The sequence below is a fragment of the Scaptodrosophila lebanonensis genome, unplaced genomic scaffold (assembly GCF_003285725.1).
Source record: "Scaptodrosophila lebanonensis strain 11010-0011.00,11010-0021.00 unplaced genomic scaffold, SlebRS2 tig00000085-arrow-pilon, whole genome shotgun sequence".
In the NCBI taxonomy this organism is placed as follows: Eukaryota; Metazoa; Arthropoda; class Insecta; order Diptera; family Drosophilidae; genus Scaptodrosophila; species Scaptodrosophila lebanonensis.
Window position 1 is genome coordinate 4,327,822 of NW_022060564.1, and position 17,108 is coordinate 4,344,929.

The following is a 17,108-nucleotide window of genomic DNA, read 5'->3' on the forward strand; positions in this document are numbered from 1 at the left end:
CTAAAACGGTGTAAAATCAAAATTTCTCAAGATTGAAAAGCTATACATTTTGTCTTGGTAACCGAATTTTCGAGATGACCATACTCTACCAACTTTTTGGTATCAATTTACATAGGAAATACTTAATATTTCTCTAGGTGTAGGTATTGCAGAAAACATATTACAGCATAACTAAAACTATATTGACAGAACTGTTTGGGAAGGAAAGAAAATTGAGAATATTTTAAAGCAGGGGAAGAAGTTTCATAGCAAAGTCTGATTAATCCGAGAAATATGATATTTCCGCACAATTCGCCAGCAATCAGTTATTGCCTAGGAACTGTTGTTGTACAAAGCCAAAAAAAATATGATATGGCCTGGCCACACACAAACAATCCAATAAACGTGTGCCATGTCATTGCAAAATAATTTTTCACACACACACACAGAGGGGAGAGGGGGAAACACAGAGAAACACGGAAAAATAAGAAAAATTACGAGCACGAAACATGGAAGGCTGGACGGATGGACGGACGGACGGACGGAAAAATCTACAATATATTGCCAACTATTATATTATTGTGTGAACGTGCACTGATTTCGCTTCGAAGGCTTTTGTCCACGTACAATATTTTTCACTTCCTGCTTGCCAGCCAGCCTGCCTGCCTGCCTGCCTGCCCACCCGAAATGTCTGGAATTGCCGTCGTCTGATCCTGCTGCTGCCGCTGCTGTTGTTATTGTTGTTGTCATTATTCGTATTGTTGTTGTTACTTGTGTGGCACCTCGACTGAGCGACTGGCAGCGGCAGCGGTAGCGGCAGTGGCATCGTCTTATCGAAGCGTATAACATATATCATTGACACTTTGACATTGGCACTGGGGACTGACTGGCTGGTTGGCTGCTGCCATAACACACACGCCTGCTCCCCCGCCATATCCTTGCATTATATCCTTTGGTCTCGACCATGGCATGACCGACCGGATTTTAGTACTTTTCAAAATGGCACTTAATCATGGCAGCCGCCTGGCACAGGAAAATGCGGAAACTGGCACACACACCACGCGTAATCGCATGTGTTCACGCTTGAAAGGATAACGACGCAAAGGCGAAGGCGAAGGCAAACCTCCTGCTGCTGCAGTATCGACCACAACGAAATAAGATTAATGACTTGGCAAAAGCGACTGCGTGTATGTATTCCTTCCATGTACGAGTATGTGTGTATGCATGTATGTATGTATGTGTGCAAACTAAGGCAAAAGGATATGCTGCGAGCATTGGATAAATTGTTTGCTACTTGGACTGTCATTAGTCGAAAAGTTTGTTTGTTATTGTGTTAAGTGTTATTTGTGCGCACGTCCAAGTGTCAGTTTGCTGCTTTCTTTTTTCCTTCCCCCCTTCCCTTCCACCACCCCTCTACCCAACATTTCGTCCTTTTTGCCTCATTGTTTGTAGTTCAATGCTGTTGGTCCTTGTGTCGTTTATCACTTTCGTTTTGCAGCCAAACACACACAATTCGCATGTCATGTTGTGCCGCAGAATCGATGACCACAAAATTTGTGCGGCTTTGGTAAAAATTCGACAACGACATCAAACAACGACCCACACCCCATTTTCTAAGTTGTTTTCGACAATGTGTGCGTCTAATGATCGCTTGATGACTTGAACTTTAATAGTTTTATCAGATCGATTGGGATTGGCCTTTGAATTTCGTTACGAGAATTCTCGTAGAGGCGTTCTGGTGGAAAACCTGGCCAATGTGACAAAGTTGGGCTTAAACAATATTCGAGTGGCTTTAGGCATTTGATTAAAATTTATTTTAAAACCATTGTTTGCTTGTTAAGGAAACACTATTGTGTTGAAAAATATTGCAGCGTTTTTTAAAGAACGAAGCCTTTGCAAAATTGCTTACAAATCGGCTGTCAAGTTACTAATTTATTTGTTTTTTGTTTCATTTTTATAAATCAAGCAATTGTGCTGTCAATACAGATAATATTAAAGATGTTTTATATTGTGAATCATATAACAATAAATATATAAACTATTATTACGTTATAAATAGGTAAAAGATAAGAAAGCATTTAATTTAGTCTTATTTAGTTACATATTTGTTGTTCTACAAGTATTTATTTCAATTATTTTTCTTCAGCATATAAAGCGGTGTCTATAATGAAAGTTTAAATCACGGTTAATAATAATTAATAATTGACATTTCTGCCATCAGTCTTTATTCTGAAGTAATTTCTACAAAGCTTACCCGTTTAGATAGTCCCTTCCTACTTAGAATATAGTTATAAATATAAATAAATGATTCGAAATTCTTAAACTAATATAGGTTAGTAATAGATTAGAAGTCCAACAGGTTAGCAGGTCTCCAGGAACTACAGGGTGCGCCATCGGTATGTAAATATTGAATAACTTTGTCATTAGTGAACCCATTGACTTTAGTAGACCAGTGTTGAAAACCTCAGTTCAAGAAATTGTACAGAACCAAATTAAATAAAAATATCTCATACTTAAAAATCGGTTGTTTATTTTCAAAGATATTCAATGTTTACATACCGACATAAAAGATGGCGCATCCTGTATATCTGGTAAATATTTAGTTGCATAATCAGCGCACAATTGGATTATGGGGCTAATCTTTCTCTATAATGGCCCAACTGCTCCGGAATAAGGTCCTTTTAAAGTTTCTTAATGTAGTTCCTTAGACCCTAAAGCCATCTGTTCATACAAGTATAGAAGAAAATGCAAATTTTGAAAACTTGGAAAACTTATTTGCATCTACATATCTACGTTAGCCATTTATTTATCAGAACAGAACCTGAACATGGTGTTGGGCAACATCTGACGAATGTGATAGAAAAAGCTACTGCCATATACATATAGCCAGATGACTGCCAATGGCAACCATAACAAAATGCAATAAATTCATTAGCGAAAAAGGTTAAAAGATGAAACACAAACTGTGTGATATACTCGCTTGTACTACTATATAGTATGTGTATGTGTATGTGGATCGGACAAACAGCAATATACAACAATTTACAACCTAAATCAAATGCAGTTGAATGACCAACACACACGCCATAAATCACCGGCCAGTCGAGCCGAAAAGAGAGACGCGCTCAGCACATGTGCAGCCATTCAATATTTTAGAGCCAACTGAGCAGCTGGGGGGGATTGAAGGATGCTGAACAGCCGCCACGGAAAGGAATCGAGGAGGATGGCAACCAATGCAATATGTTATCAAATAAAAATGTAACAAGCGACGACAGAGAGAGGGGATGGGGGAGAAACGGGAAGCAAGCAGGGAAAAGAAATGTGTTGCACAAATTTATTAGAAACCTTAACTAACGAGCAATATCCTTACCAAACACACACAGACACACAAACACACACACGCACACACTGAGACACACACGACACATGGAGTGTGTAACTGTGGGTCGGAAAATCTAAGTGATGTGTCAAATGTTAAGACATTACAAAGCACTAAAGGCAAGCAAGGACAACAGCAATAACAACAACAAAAGCAGCTACAACAGCAGCAGCAACAGGAAAACAAATCGAACGTGTGCCCAATGCCATCAATCTTTTGTTTTTATTGCAAGCAACAACGCCTTGCCCTCAAGGTCCTTGCGTAGCATTTCTTATGAACGAACGGTAGGACATGTGCGACTAACTGACTGACATGCCCTTCTTCTCCCAACTCTCTCTGGGCCCGGCTGATATGTGTGTGTGTGTGTGCGTGTGTGTGCGCCCGACATTAACTCGACAGGATAACAAATCTGTTAAATGTGACAAACGAGCTGTGCCGACTTTGACAGCCTTGTAAGACGCAAAACGTTTCGTCCTCGTCGCCTTCAAGAGAAAGCCAGTCTAATCGAAGCAAGTCAAGTCCCTGGGTGTGTCTCGGACTCCGACTCTGTCTCCGAGCATTGTCATTTTTCATTGACATTGACCTCTCCTGCTGATTTCATATTGTTTCACCCCGACACAGAAAGACCGCAGTGAGTGTCCGAACCGAAAATCGTAGCACAGGCGTAGGTGTGGACCCAGTCAAAAAAAAAAATAAATAAAATAAAGGAAAGAGAAAACTAAATATATAAAATGGTTAAAGTGCCCCTAACGATGATTTCATGGTGGTCAAAATGTAATAAATTTTTATTGTCGCCTATTATTGAGCGATAGTGCGCTGCAAAATTTATGGCCTCTTTCTCTAACTCGACTGCCCTGTCCTACCTCTCTCTCTCACACACACACACACACTCACGCACAGGATGCTGTACCAGCATGTCCTTCTTTTGTGTGTGTCTGCTGCCTTCATTGTGTATGCGTGTCACAGGTTGCGGCACCACGGCTGCTATTCTGCCCTATTCAGTCGTTGATATCCAGCTGCTTTAGCCTCGTTTCATGACATTTTTATTAACATCCTTACTGACTTATACGCTAGATACAATAAACAGACATCAGATAATTGAAAAGGCAGCTGATTCTTAACCTTGAACCAGCAGCCTAATGTCTGCAGTTTTTTGTATTCGAACTGAATGTTTTTTGGACTTCCTATGCGGCAATATAAGTACTTGTAGTATAAGTGAGTTGCCGAAATTACTACAATCATCCAATCAATTGGTTCTTTTTCAATTAATCACCAGTTTTGAGTAACATTTACAAAGCATTGATATTGACATGCTTCAGAAATACATTCGTATTCACTGTTTACTTATTGTTATCAATTTTTCATTCGCTCAGAGATCATAATCAAACATTTTGACCCTAAGCTGATACCATTAAGTTGAAACTATAGCCTACAGATACGATCTGGCCTCACAATCGTATCATAAACAATTCATGAACAAATGATTACAAAACAAACCTTAAGAAGCTCTCGAATCCGATGTGCTCGATTTAGGCTTATAACCATAGGAAGAAATATGTTAATTATCAAATCGTATATAGTTGTGTATATAATTTTACATTTTTAATCATTTTGATTCCATATAAAATACGATTTATTTTAATAAGGAATGTTTCACAAATTTTTAATATTTTTAAACATAAACTCATATATTCAATATTCATTCAGCAAACTACGATCGAATTAATTTTCTAATATATATATAACTCTATATATATATATATATATATATATATATATATATATATATATATATATATATATATATATATATAGATAATATATATATATCATATATATATATAGATATATATATATCTATATATCTCTCTATATATATATCTCTATCTCTATATATAATATATATATATAATGAGAAAAGTTTAACCACAGAAAAACCAAAAAAAAAAAATTTTGCACAGCTAGTGCTATATATATATATATATATACTATATATATATATTATATATATATATATGTATATAATATATATATATTATATATTATATATATATATATATCAATATATAATGAGAAAAGTTTAACCACAGAAAAACCAAAAAAAAATTTTTGCACAGCTAGTTTTCTAGTTAGTTTAATTTTTGTTTTACCTCTCGAGCTAGATATAATTTGTTTCAATATACTTGTACTCTTCATTACGCCATTTATTAAAATTACGGTAATCTAAGCTATAGGAATGGTGCCATTAAAAATAATATGATTTATTATAATGAAAATATTTTCGTTACAGCAATGAATGAATTAATGAAGATATACAAAAATATAAATATAAGTATTAAAAAAAATTCTGAATTTTTAACCATGTTTAACCAAATAAATTCAACATCCTTTCGCTGCTTAGAGTTGCTTAGAGTCCAGTGCATTGAACACTATTCTGTAGTCTAAAAACTATTGATGAAGGTGACTCAATCTTCCACTTTATATAGAAATCACATCCAGATACTACAGATGGCTTCAATGTACGAATAAATTAGCATTTAAAGAACCAAAATTTAATCCATATGGCAGATTAACATAATTGTCTATACCGTAACATTCCCTTTGTTTTTCTTAACGTTTTCTCCGCACGCCCAGACGAAAAATTTGTATTCATTTTTCACACCAAGTGTCATAATTTATATCATCGTTTCCACACTAAAACCAGTCTACACGATAATCCTTTTTTCTTTGCTTTCGCGACGCCTCATAAACAATATTAAATCCCGTACTGAATTATTGTCTCAACGCATGACTCACACTGGCCACATAAATAATAAGAGCAGCATAACATCTCTGAAATATAAACAGATCTCATCTAAAAGAAAAACCTGATGAGTCGTCCGTGCAGCAAAATAAGGCAACAGACAGCACACTCGTATTGCCCAAATCCCATAAAACTTTGTTACGCCTTCAACAAAAGTGACACGGCCTCCTCATCTTCAATGTGCCATGACGTTGCTTTATTTTTGTCAGCAGCCAAAGAAACGCTCCTAAATAGAATTTACAATGCGGATAATACGAATATATACGCAAGTATGCAGCAAGCTGTCTGCACGCCGCAACGTGACACGCAACATTTAAAAATATGACAGTTTTAATTTTCTACGGAACCTCCTTGCTTCTGGCATTGCCTACCCGGAGTTCTCAGTGCTCGTTCTTACAGTCAATCGGCTTAGATACTATATGTGCGCTTTATTATTTCTGGAATTTCAAATTTATGGCATTCAGTCGCTTCTGCAAATGATGCGTAATACAACATGTTTCTATCGTTTCTCTTCAAATGGAGCGCGACAAATTTTTCTATTCTTCAATAAAAATAATACAGAGTTTAAGGAAATTTAGTAGAAAAGTTTTGAAAAAGATTAATAACTTTGAAGGATCGAAAGAAAACCATATTTGTTTACAAATATTAGAAAAAAAAGAAGTAAGTTTTTAATTTAACAATAAATATAAAGAAGGGGAAGTTCAGACAGTTGTTTGTGTATTTATGACATAAAATGTTTCTTGAGACTTTTTAATAAAATTATAAAAATAAATAAAACTCTATAAATTCCAGAATGTTCATTTTAATTCTAGAATTTTCCTAAAAAGAACACTCTATTCTGAACATAAATATCATAACTAGAATATATTGTACGGGCTTCCTATTTTAGATTGTATTATTGTTATTTCTAATCAAAATAACTGCCCTTTAGCTAACATATTTGGGAATTTAGTAATTACAATACAAAATTAATTTAGAAAAGCATTTTATAAACATGTAATATAGTATTTAAGAACTCTATCCGCTCACTATAATTTAAGTGGCATAAAATCATTATACATTATAAAGGCAAATGGAACTACAAAGTTGATTTTCGTGGGTGAAGCGTTTAAGGAAACTAAATGTTTGGCGATTTTTTGCTCATAACAGAATTTCAATTCAAATATCATTAAAAATTTTCAAATATTTTCCAAAACATTTACGCAATTATTAAATTCAACATTCAAACTTGAAATCAGTAGCAACAATTCAAACCGATTCCCATTTCGGTATATTCAAAAGTAAAACTGAAAACAATTTATAACTCTATTTGAAACGCAGACAACATATAAACTATCACATACATTTTTTATGTCGAATAATAGATACGTACAATACACATACTCGTATATACTATATATTGGTACAGAATCGTATCTACTAAGCAAATTCTCGCCGCTTGCCAAACACAAAAGGAAGGAAGGAACTTGAAAAAGGTTTTTTATCGCTTGCCCGCTTTTCCGATTTCCTTTTTCGCTTTTTTTTTGTGTTTTGTTGTTGTTGTTGTTGTATTTTCTGTCCCGATTGGTGGCTGTTGAAAACGAAATTCAACACAATAATTTTGTAACAATTTGCAATATGTTTTGTAGCGCTGTCTATTTGCCTGTCCGATACCCTTGTCTATTTCCCTCCACCCCTCCGGCTCGTCGTCTCGGTCTCGGGGCACTGCATACATTGATTTGTCGCATGATTGTAAATTATTGCTTTGACCATTTTGTATGGCTGCCAACTGATTTTCAATGGGGGGTTTTCCTACTTTTTTTTTTGGCAGTAAACCATTTTTCAAACCGGAAGTTTGCATTGTGTAATTGTTTATCTAAACGCTGGCCCAAGAGAGGAAATGTGGGCTCGTAATATGTTATTGTTGTTGCTGTTGCTGTCGCTGTTGTTGCTCTTGATGACCAGCAGTTTTTGTAATATCTTTGAGCATTATCGTACTATTTGAAAATGATTTATGTGACACTTTTAATGGAGCAAATGGCAGGGTGCTTCGATAAATCTATTGCTCTGCGAACAATATGTAGTAATAGTTTTTAGTGGAACATTGTCATTAATGCGAGCAGAGTGCGTTGCAGGAATAACACTGGCCAACAAGTTTTATATTTTGGACATTTATATGCCCCTCGAACGGGCAACCCCACTTAACAAAAACTTAAAAAGAAAGTTCTTCAAATGGTACACTGAAAAATTACTTAGAAGAGTCTGCTATATTTGATTTATATGGCTTCGATTATATAAATGGAAATATATATAAATAAATTGTAGCTTACTGTAGCCTCTGTCTGCTTCTAAGAAACTTAGCTGGTCAGCTTTAAAGCTGTTATTTGTTCAGATCCCAGAATTCAGAATTGTGAAAAATATAAATGTTCACCTAATATATTATACATATTAATGTTAAGATGAAGAATTGGGCTGGAAAATTATGAATAGTACATTACTTATGTATATACAAGTATGCCAATAATTCGTTTTATTTAATGAGCTTGTATGTTGTCTTTATATCAATAGAATGCCGTTTAAATAGATGGCTAAGTTTGGGGCAATTTTTGTATAAATTAGGAGCTACAAGTATTGTAAAATTAACATAACGTTCAATATTAGTGCAATACCATAACAAGTTACTGGAATAATTTCGACAGTTAGTTAGTTTCTTAGCAAGAATTGTTTCTTAGGCAGCAAGTATTTTAGTGAGAAATAAACTTTTAAAAATAATATATGCATAACATTTTAATTCGATTACTTAAGAAACAGCTCGTATATTCTGACGGATTGTCCTAGCTAGGAACCTTAAATTTAATAATTGTTTACAGTTTTTCGTATTGGATATGTGGGTGTTTGAGGAATGACATTAAAGTGTAACAGTGTAGTAGAACCAATTTAATGGTCGAAGTAGAACAAGCCGATGTCACTAATTTCGGCAGCGGTCTGCGTTTGAACGCCTGCTGACCAAAAACTGCGACTGCACAATATGGAAATTGACTTCTATTGTCATTTTTATTGCCTTCACTAATGGTTTTTGGCTTGTCATGGTGAATTATGGTTAGGAAAACACACGCACGTTCAGCACCAAATAGCACATGGTAGGTGTAGTGGACAACCCTCACACACACACACACACACATACGACATATGTATTAAAGGCGTTCTAGGACAACTACCCGCCTGCCTAGCTGAGGCACAAAGACATCGTCGCAGCGTCCAAGTGGGCTTGCTGCCTGGCAGGAGTCAAACGAATTTATAATTTATGGTGTTCCATTTGCTGCAATTGACCGTGAATAAACGAAGACTGATTCTGCACACGCACACACACACACACAACACACACACACATTCAAAGAGAGAACGAGACGTTAGACCGGCATTATTGTTTTCATATGGTTTCAGTTTGTCAGCGGCAGATGCAGATGTATTTTCCTCATAGCCTGCTCTCAGATCCCAGATCAGCAGGCGCAATCGGAGGCGTTTGCTTTTGAGAAATATGCAGCAGCGTAGGAAATCGGCAGCCGTTTTAAATAATTTATTGTTTTCCATCAAAAACAAATACTTTATTTTTCGCCTCTAAAACAAATCCATTTAGCATGAAAATTTTATTGCTGCCGGCAGCGTAATTTACTAACAAAGTCAAAAGCATATAATCAGGTATGGAGTGGTTTAGGTTATAAAACTAAATATATAACCTTATTTCTATATTGCTTTACATTCAATAAATTCAAAAAAAGATAGCTCTATAAAGAAACCTCATTAAATCTCTATGTTTATTTGGAATTTTTATTTTAATTTACTAAACTTTTTATATGTACTTATATAGTATGTTAAAGAAATCTTTCTTTAAAGTTTTACATACTTGTTGATAAAGTGTTCCTAATTTAAAGTTTCCAATACAGTTTTCAGAATAATATTTTGTTTGGAAATAAATAATAATTTCTTTGGAAAAAAATGTACATTTTAGCTGAAGACTGAGTTCGTTTTGTTAAAAAAAATTTGCCTCTGAATGAAATATGGATAAAAAGCGTTAAACGAACAATAAATTTCAGGTACATGGGGAGAAAATTTTAGGCCTGCCACTCTACCTTCGTGCTTTAGGGACGGCGGTGAATTAGAGGATGAATTGAAGCCAGCTTACTATATACAAGTATGTATATATATCAGAACGCAGTTTAATAAAAGTGAAAACGTTTGAAATGAAAAAAAATTCTGCACCTATAATATCCTAAAAAAAAGGGGTAGTTCATCTGTTATTGTTATGCTAAACGTTTTTCAAAACAACATTCTACAATAATATTTCAAAAGGATAAACTAAGTAGGTAGTAGTAAAAATATAGAGGATATGGCTTCCTCAGGAGCTTAAGCTCATAATCAATTAAAGGTAAATCTATATACATTTGATTATAAAGGGTTCCATTTTGAATTCAGCAGATGGCTTCACTCAGAGTACAAAACTAGTTTTAATAACAATAATCAAATCAATAAATTATCAAACAAAATAAATTTACAAACAAATAAAATATTTTTAGCAAACAAGAATTAGGTTGCCTCATTTCTTTCCTTTATAATTTTTTAAACATATTTATTTATGTTGTTTCCTGTATGTTGTAATTAAAGTATTGTTTGAATTGTTGACTTGATTTGAAGAAATTAAAAGTGAATTAGAAATCGAGAAACTGCCGGAAATTAAAGCAAAATTTCCAATTCCACCTAAAACCAACATCTAATGCTTTGTTTCAAATATTTTAAATATGTAGTTAAAACAATTGCAACAGTTTTTTATGTCTTTGCTAAAAGACTGCCACATTATCTTAGTATTAGTTTTTTTGTTTGCTCCACTAGCTGGCAAGCGACTTAAGCAAATTGTCATTCTACGCATTAGCTACCCTTTACAAGACTAAAGCTCAAGCAGACAAACCAAAGAATAGAAATTGCTGAGCAGTACTTGTAGGGTTTTAGCGCTAATTACACTTCAGGCCGATATATAGTGCGACCATGTTGTGAGCATTTGAAATGCAAAAGGAAGCCATAGTTGAGAGGAACTTTTTAGCCGCCAATGCGTAAAACACACAGCCATGGGTGTCTGTAAATGTCCAATGTGCTGTCACTTAACAATGTGGTCCTAGCATTATGCAGGTCGGCACAATTGACTGTTAATACATACTGCATACTGGTGCAGGCCACAATTAAAAGTCAATTATGTGGAGGCCTGTGAGACCATTTAGAGCAGCTGACGAAAACCACACATTGCTATATCATTAAAAAACGAAAAAAAGGAGGAGGGGAGGGCTGCAACAGCCTTCTTCTTTTGCAACAAGCACTTGAAGGCAGGGCGACGCCTCTTTTGCAACTATAATGGAAAGGAAAAAAAAAATAGTAAACGGCTCATGAGAAATGAGTTGGCGAGGCCAACAACTGACAAGAGTGTGAACATCAGGCTGCAGGCAGCGTCTATGTCGATGCTGTCGTTGTCGATATTGTTGTAGTTGTTGTTGCTGCTGCTGATGTTCCTTGACGACAGGAAGTGGCAACGACATGGGTAGGTGTGACTGTTTCACTCGTCGTCGGGAGCTCATCGAAGCGCATGTGACTAAAGTAGGATGAGCCATGGAAATGCCACAAAACATGTTAGGGGGTGTAGACTAACTGCCAACGCTCTTCTGCTTACTGCTTACTGCCGACAGTCGACTTTTACTGCTGCTGCTGCTGGTGTCGTTGTCAGCTTAACATATGTCGGCACATCGTTGTTGTTGTTGTTGTTTTTTCGGTGTCTGAGTCTGACTTCACTGCGCTAAGTAAGTGAGTAAGTATGCGCTAAAATTCAGTCAACCGCATTAAGTATTTAAGCACTCAACACGCTCTACAGACTTGGTAAGCATCATGGCTACGTACGAGTGTGTGCTTCCCACTGCGTACCTCTTTGGCTCAAAGCGAAATCGCTTGGTAAGCGTTTTTCCACAACAACGCATACACTTTGAGGTAGCTTTTCCCGCTAATGAACGCATTAGGCAAAAAGGCAAGGCGTCACAAAGCAACTACACTACACTGCACTACACGTTGTTCGGATTTATGTACATTTCCCTTCTCTACCAGCCATTTTATTAAGCACTTTACATGCTGCATTTGCCTTTTTATTCACTTCCAAATAGGGTTTATGCTTTTCGCCTAACGTTTTGACAAGCCATGTATGTGTTTAAAAAGAATGGTTTATTATATTTGTTAAATAGTTTAAAGAAAGGCAATAATAGAATAAACAAGAATCCCTAATAGGGCTTTTTAAATAACTCTCTGGGGTACCATGCCATTATCATTTATTTTTTAAGCATTGCTACCCATAGTTATTACATATTATTTCATCTGAATGGTTATAATATTATATCACTAAAGATTTTTCTAAATAAAGTTCGAGAGCAGTTGGAAAGTTGCTTTCAAATTTTCAGAAAAATATCATAATTAATCATTGTAAAGTTGTTTATTTCTCGCTTCCCTTTACTAACATCGTATTTATTTGGAAAACCCAAATATTTGATCTTCTAATATTGTCAGGTTTTAGAATTATATTATGCAGAAATTTATAAAAGAAAATATTTATCTAAAATGTTCCTATGCGATATAATCAAGTTACTACTATTGTAAGCAATAATTGTATAACCAGCGGCTCGTTAAAAGATTTATTTGTTAATTGAAAAATATGGAAAATTACATTTAAAAAAAGGATTGAAAAGAAATAAAAAAACATTGAAAAAGAACTGGGAACTGGCCACAGAAACAGCGTAGATTTTTTAGAAAATAGAGAAAACTTATATAGAAATTATTTTTGTGGTAATTTTTAAACAAAAGTAAAGCTGGAAAAGATTATATAAATACATCTATTTATTTTTTTCGAAGAATAGAGTCCTTGATGGATGACTTGTCGCAAACAGCTTATCGTATCTTGAAAATATAGCAATTATTTACATCTCAAATGGAGACATACATAGCATTACACTTTAATTAAACTAAGTTGATCCAAATATCTATATATTCATTTGATGTGTGACAACGGATCTAGTTTTATAAAAAAAAATCTACTTTTTAATAATTGTTTTTTTTGGAGGAATTGAAAATTTTGCAAGAGCATGCCTTTTTTGGTCTACCTAATACACTTTTTTGCAGTCTTTATGCGTTTCTTTTTTGCATTTTGTACCAATGCTTGGAATGTATAGTATTACAGACATATTTAGGTTCCGACTCGCTTTGGTTACAATTAGAGACATGCTAAGGCAGCCCACATACTAACTACTACGAGTGTAAACCGGAGCCCAGCTATGTGTGCAGGCATGCTGAATTACACAGCGTTTGATGTTAAGCGGATTTTGTAATTATCCCCTTACAAAGGTACGGCTTACAGTACGGTTGTGTGACTGGGCTATGTCGATGGGTTTTTAGGGTTAAGTATTACGAGTACAAGCCAAAGTGCAGACAAGCGGCAGCTGTTGAAATTTGTGTTGAGGCTCTGTTGAGGTTACCATGAGCCGCTTGCTAATTATAATTGAATTATTGAGTTGCTAACAAAATGCCTATGGCATAGGGAACCATACAGGTGATATTGCATCAAAGCTATGATGATGTGAAAAACCAGGACTAAGCAGATGTTATAGGATGTTATGATAAGTGGACGCAGAAAATACCATGCTGCCTAGATTACAATACGTAGTGAAAAGCTGTGTAGAAACCAGAGAGATTTTGAACACCTTGAAACAAAAATTGACCCTTATATTTTCAACCCTTTCAAAGGTGAATCTCTCAATGCTCGAATGATGTAACAAAAACTGAATATTTGCCGAAGCTATGTATTCTTCACTGGATTTTATAACAACATTTTATTTATTTATGGTCATGAGCCACAAACTATGAATATATTCTACTGTTTTCGAACTATCTTATCTTTTATTAGAAAGCATTTTATTTGCCTATTTTGCATTTGGTAGCTATTTGTGAACTAAACTAAAAATAAACAAGTTTTTCAAATGAAAACTATCTATAAGTGATATCGTTTGAATGATAGATATCATAGTGCTGTGGCCTAACAAGCTCGATCCGATATATGGCTCTAACATAGCGAAGATGAACATCCTTTATTAGATTCGTCTTAATACTACAAGTAAAACAAACCTCGTGTTTGGTTTGCCTTGCCTCTCAAATCGTGTGTTCTACCACTTTTCAGGCAGGAGTATAAAACAACTTGCAATTCTTTGATGAAATATTCTTAATAATTATCTCCTACGATTTCTCTGTTGAGTATTAATTTTGATATCAAGAAATTACATTTTTGCTGAGATTTATGATTTAAGTTTTCGGAAGTAAACAAACCACATAGAAACCTTTTAATAAAACATTATTGCAATCGTAAAGCCGGTATGAACAAATGACATTCATTTAAGGAGGTATTACGGGTCTCAGTAAAGTTAATAATCACGGACTGATATTAAATAAATAAAACCTTTTTCAATAATAATTTCTCTCGAGTCACAATATCTTCAAAAATGTATTAAAATGCCTATGCACCTTGTTGGAATTAAAGAACTACATTAATAGGCAGCTCACACACTTATGAGCTTGTGTTTTCAATAGTATCCCTAGCTAATACCCTAACAAACAATTGCAAACCGAATAGGTAACCGAATAGGTAACTCATTGGCTGATGATTCCCCAGAAATTACAACTACTAATTGTCATAAAATACATGAAGTGCATTAGTATTTATTAAACGAGGCAGGGAAGCGTGCCGACTCGTAGCGTTCCCCCAAGGCGCGTGCACTTCATGAATGAGGTGCATTATTTTAATTATGCCACGTAGTCTCCGAAGAAGATGACGCGCATGCGCCACATACAGACCCCTCTGTGTCTTGTTCTGAATTTCCACGAAAATTTCATGTAATTATGAGGGGTAAGGTGCAAAGTTACCTAAGCGCAACGCACACCTCTAAATGCACAAATTGGTTGGCGACATTTCATTCTAAATATGAAAAGAATACACAGAAAAAAATTAATGTTATCATATTCTGAATAATTTTCGGCTAGTTTTTTAGTGAAAAAACTAAGAACTGCAATAATTTCAGATTGTTTCCATAATATTAAAAGGAAGATAAAGAAAATTTAAATTTTAAAAGAACAAACTATTTTTGAAAAGGTGGGAGCATACAATTGAGTTTCTTAAGTTAGTCTTGACAAAAAGTAAACAGATTGAAAGATAACTTTTTGATCTTGAAAAAAGACCCTAGTTTTTATTGTCCTTCACTTTTAAACGCAAGTTTCCATTGAGATTATTTAACAATATTTATATATTCTTTATGGTTTTACAATTCGCTCAATACCTCTATATTTGTACATCATTTGTGATAAATAATTACTAATCTAAAATTTAAACTAAGGTATTTGTTTAGGATTTTAATTCAGTCTATTATATCAACAAAATATTAAAAGGAATCCTCCGATATGCTCCCAACGCCTAACACATCAATCCCGGAAACCCTAAGGGTATGTAAAGGGAACTTTGCTGAACAAATATTTGTTCAGAGTGTATGGAAGTGCGGGGAAGTGTGTGGCGCCAAACAGTTGGCTGCCTGTTTTAATGACAAAACTATTTCTATTGTAGAAAAAGTGTCAACGAGCGTGCGCAGACACTTAAGATCCTACCAAGCCGATAATGTGTCTGATAAGAGCACAAAGTCTCGCTCCATAGACAAAGTTCTAAATTGAAGGTACCCCCTCCCCGCCCCTGCGTATTGCTGGGGATACGCAAACGTGTGTGTGTGTGCCGGTGGTTATCATTTTTATGCATTTCATATTTTTTATGACTTCGTGGAAAGGCGCACAAAGCTCATAAAATGTATAAACGCACACAAATTTGTACGTAATTATAATAAAAACCCATAAAATATCCATAATAAAATCTACAGGCGAAATGTGCGTTGTATTCATCATATTATTTTTTCTTTTTTTGGGTATGTTGTTTCTTTATTTGGGACTTTTTCGTTTTCGGCACAAGGAAGCACCAGGCGGGCAGGCAGGCAGGCAGTCAGGGAGTTGGGAAATTTTCCAACTAAATTTATTATTATGACACAATTTTTATGCCCCACCAAGGTGGGTGCGGAGTTCAAAAATTTATGAGTTGAATTTTATTACACGTCTGATTTGTTTATGCGGCAATTTTTAGAACCACGTTCAATGGACGCGCGTGTAGCGCCAGATTTCCTGGCCACGAATTTTTTCTTTACATTTAATTTGTTTGCTTTCATTGTTTTTTATGACAGAAGTAATTGCACGTTGGTCATACTAATGAATGACTGCATTTTGTGGGTGTTCCAAGAGAGTATTTTTCAATTGGTCGACGGAGGAGGGGCTTGGCTTACAGCCTGTTTCTTAATTCGTGGAAATTGGGGAGAGTATAGCCCTTATAGATATACTTGTATAAATATAAAAACAAAATTTGATTTTGTTAGTTCCTTTGAAGAATTGTCAATTTATTCTTCATCGAAGAGAAGTTGCATGATAATTATAACATTGCCAAATAGTAATTATCAATAAATCAATGGGTAAATAATATATAAAATTTTTACTGGGGATATTTAAACATTAAAGCAACATCTAAATAAAAGGCCTTTATCTGGGGTAAGGGACTTAGTGACAAAAGTAAGATTGCAAATTTCTAAAATCATAATTGATATTTTGCTGCTAGTATTGAGGCCCCAGGAAGCTTTTAAATGTATCACATATAAATATATACGATTTTTCTAGAACAAAGAATGCATATAAATATCTAAACATCACCTTAGACTCAAATTAAAATTAAATTAAAATTTAAGTTTTTTCTGGAAAATATCGAACAATTCAATGCCAAGAGCTTTCTAGCTCTTTGAACAATAAAAATACTATATCGAA